Genomic DNA, 4,288 nt, shown 5'->3' on the forward strand with positions numbered 1-4,288 from the left:
CCTTCACCGCCGCCTTCGCCGCCTCCTCGCCGCCCCCTCGTCGCCGGCCGAAGCCCCGGCCGCAGCCGCTCTCCCCGGCGAGCCCCGCGCCTCTCCGGTGATCCTCGGTGTCCGTGCCCCGGCGAGCCCAGATCCAGATCCGCGCGTGAACAGTAAACCCTAGGGGTTGACTTTCCCTCTCCCCCTTATTTTTTTTTTGCTATCTTTGACTGCTCGTATCTCCACATCCGTAGCTCCGTTTTGGGCATATGATATATCAAATTCTTCGCCTCGACATGTACATCATTTCATTCCATTGCATCATTTGCATTTGAGGTCATCTTGATACCCAAAATGCTGTTAGAAGGAGGCTTCGTGAGTTAAATTGCAGATCCGTTAGTTCATCATGCACTTTTGTCATTTTTGCCATGTTTAATTCGTGCATGATATGCCTGTGCCCCTTTGGGATGAATTGTTAAGCATTTTGTCTTCTTTCCAGAGGTGCCACCCATGCATTTTTAGGATGTGTGTGTTGTCTTGTGCAAGCTTGCGAAGAGAGGTACCTGAGATTGCAGATTTCAGGGACTTAGTGATTTTCACTAAGTCTGGGATATTTTAGTTCATGATGCTATATGTCCAGCTTGTTTCCTAGTGATCCGTGCCTCTTTTGAGGATGATCAGTAAGGGAGTTTTGATATTTATGTTATGCTCTATCCATACATCTCTTTGTTTGCATATGTGGAGTGCTCTAGGTTGACTCAATCGAGCTCAACTTTTGCTTCGTGGTTAATCTGGGCAGATCGTCAACTTGTTTGCGATTTTGCCGATGCTACCGTTAGTGTTCCATGTATGCTATGCCTTCGTTCTTGCCATGTGTAGCTAGCACATTGTGTCTTCTTGCTGGTTATATGCTTTCCTTTCCATGACTTGCACCGTAGTGAGTGCATCGAGCTCGTTTACATGTCTTCGTGTGTTAAATTTCAGCATGTCTCAGTTTTCACTAAGTCTGAAAACTGATTGTGTTCGAGCTATGTTCGTGAGCTCGGTAGAGTATTTTGTGAACCCTTTTGGCCCCAGGTCACTTTGGGTGTTTTGTTAAGCTTGTTGAGTAGCTCCATGCCATGTTATTACTTGTCATGTTCAGGTTTTGTATCATGTTGTTTTGCTGCTCCGAAGAGAGCATCGTGATCTGAAATTTCAGACTAGTGTTAATTTCACTAAGTCTGAAATCTGTTTTGCATTTGCGTTTTAGCCATGCTTGTTTGAACCTCTTAATGGATGAATTTGCCTATGGCTCAGTGCTAGTGTTTTGTCAACCATCTTGTGTACATCACTGCCATGTATTTTGTTTTCATGTTTGGTGGCTGTAGCATGTTCATTTCGTTGCATTTAGATGCCTACTTGCTGTTTATCGCAGACCGGTGTCATATCTTAAAACGCTTGCCATTTCCAAACCGTAGCTCCGATTCCAATGATCTTTATATCGTTTTCAAGCGATTTCATCCCCTCTATCCAGCGGCACACTTGGTTTTCCAAGTTGATGCCAGGTTCCTGCATTTCCTGTCATATCTTGCATTTTGCATCCCGCATCGCATCCCGCATAGCATATCGTCATTTCATCATATTGCTTGGACTTGGCCGTGGTTGATTGTATCCTTGTTGCTTGTTTGTCTTGTTGGGTAGAGCCGGGAGATGAGTTCTCTACCGAGGAGCCCGTTGAGTTTGCTTGTGAGGATCCAGTCAACTCTGACAACTGTGCAGGCAAGATGATCATACCCTCGAAATCACTACTATCTTTGCTATGCTAGTTTGCGCGCTCTTTTGCTTGCCACTGCTACGATGCCTACCTTTTGCTTGTCAGCCTCCCAATTGCATGATTGAACCTCTAACCCACCATTGTCCTAGCAAACCGTTGATTGGCTATGTTACCGCTTTGCTCAGCCCTTCTTATAGCGTTGTTAGCTGCAGGTGAAGATTGGAGCCGTTCCTTGTTGGAACATTTATTTACTTGTTGGGATATCATTATATTGCTATGTTATCTTAACGCATCTATATACTTGGTAAAGGGTGGAAGGCTCGGCCTCTCGCCTAGTGTTTTGTTCCACTCTTGCCGCCCTAGTTTCCGTCATATCGGCGTTATGTTCCCGGATTGTGCGTCCCTTACGCGGTTGGGCTATAATGGGAACCCCTTGATAGTTCGCCTTGATTAAAGCTTTTCCAGCAATGCCCAACATTGGTTTTACCATTTGCCACCTAGCCTCTTTTTCCCTTGGGTTTTCGGAGCCCGAAGGTCATCTTTATTTTAGCCCCCCACGGGCCAGTGCTCCTCTGAGTGTTGGTCCGAACTAGAGCCCTGTGCAGCGCCACCTCGGGGAAACTCGAGGTTTGGTTTTAGTTGTATGGATTGCTCATCTGAGTGTGCCCTGAGAAAGAGATATGTGCAGCTCCTATCGGGATTTGTCGGCACATTCGGGCGGTGTTGCTAGACTTGTTTTAACCTGTCGAATCATCTTGTTGTACCAAGATACCGAGTCTGATCGGTGTGTCTTGGGTGGAGGTCTATTCCTTCGTTGACCGTGAGAGCTTGTTATGGGCTAAGTTGGGACCCCCCTGCAGGGATTGATCTTTCGAAAGCCGTGCCCGCGGTTATGGGCAGATGAGAATTTGTTAATGTCCGGTTGTAGATAACTTTAATTAAACTTAATTAAAATGAATCAACCGTGTGTGTTACCGTGATGGCCCCTTCTCGGCGGAGTCCGGGAAGTGGACACGGTGTTGGAGTTATGCTTGCGCAGGATGTTCCTTTAGCTTCTCGCTCGTGCTTCGCCTTCTCTTCTCGCTCTCTTTTGCGTATAAGTTAGCCACCACATATGCTAGTCGCTTGCTGCAGCTCCATATATATTTGCCTTATCCTGTCCCATAAGCTTAAATAGTCTTGATCGCGTGGGTGTGAGATTGCTGAGTCCCTGTGGCTCACAGATACTACAACTCCAGATGCAGGTCCAGGTGTTTCTGCTCCAGTTGACGATTACGAGCTCAAGTGGGAGTTCGACGAGGACTCTCAGCGATACTATGTTTCCTTTCCCGATGATCAGTAGTGGTGCCTAGTTGGGGTTATCGATTCAGGACCTTGTCGCATGTTGGGTTCTTTTCTATTTTGGTGCCGTAGTCGGGCCATGAGTGTTTGTTTGATGGATGTTATTTATGTACTCTGATGTGACGTGGCAAGTGTCAGCCAACTATGTTATCTCCCCCTTTTATTATATATTACATGGGATGTTGTAATGATTGCCTGACTTGCGACATTGCTTTCAATGTGGTTATGCCTCTAAGTCGTGCCTCGACACGTGGGAGCTATAGCCGCATCGAGGGTGTTATAGCTGCCCTTCTGGCTGCTGGTCCTTGAGTGTCGCCACCTGCCGGCTTGCGGAAGCCGGCAGCGTGGCCTTGCGCTTGTGGTTGCCGGGTTGATGTCGCCGACTGGTGTCACCAGCCGGGGTCCGTTGAGCCTGAGGGGCTATCTTACCGGATGCACCGACTTGGATCTCCGCCTTCATGGAGGAGTCAGCGGTTGCGTATTTGTCGGCGATGATCAGCAGCTCGTCGAGAGTCGTCGGCTCGTCGCATAGGAGTCGGTGCATCCAGTCGTTGAGTAGTCGACGGCCGTTGAGTAGTCGACCAGCCAGTCCTCCGGCTTCACGGAGCCGGTATACTTGGGCGTATCTCTTGGGAGGGTAAACCCTCGAGGAAAGGGCTCATCTTGGATTCGGGGGCCGAAACAAGGTGGACCCAACGCGTCTTCTTCTTCCAGCGCCAGGGAACGATTGAGGCGGTCGATCCGATGGCGGGCATCGTTCTCCCCGACCCCTTCCCGGCGGCCGAGGTGGTCGCTGAGTGTCGGATGCGTGACAGGCGGTGGAGTGGGATGCCTTTCTCCACGAGGCCGAGGAGGTAGCAGATCGCCTCGCCGCTCCATAGCCCCGGGGCGGCCTTCTACATCACGCTCGATGGAGAGGTGAGTCCGACTGCGGCTGGCAGCCGGCTCATTGCCTTTCTTACTGCGGACGCCGCCTGTCGGCGTCCAAGATGTCGCCCGTGATCTTGGCAAGGGGGCGGCCCGTCGTTCTGCCGGATGGGCGCTTCGGCGCGGCAGCCGGCTTCGTGCTGCTCGGCGGCCGCGTCAAGGAGCTGCTGGACGCGCTCCGTCATGTGGCGACGCTCGTCGCCCTCATATTTGTCCAGCTCGTCTACCATCACCCGGGCAGCTCGTGCATTTTCCACGGGTGTGGCGTAGACGGGACGATCCATC

The sequence above is a fragment of the Triticum dicoccoides genome, chromosome 2B (assembly GCF_002162155.2).
Source record: "Triticum dicoccoides isolate Atlit2015 ecotype Zavitan chromosome 2B, WEW_v2.0, whole genome shotgun sequence".
NCBI classification, from domain to species: Eukaryota; Viridiplantae; Streptophyta; class Magnoliopsida; order Poales; family Poaceae; genus Triticum; species Triticum dicoccoides.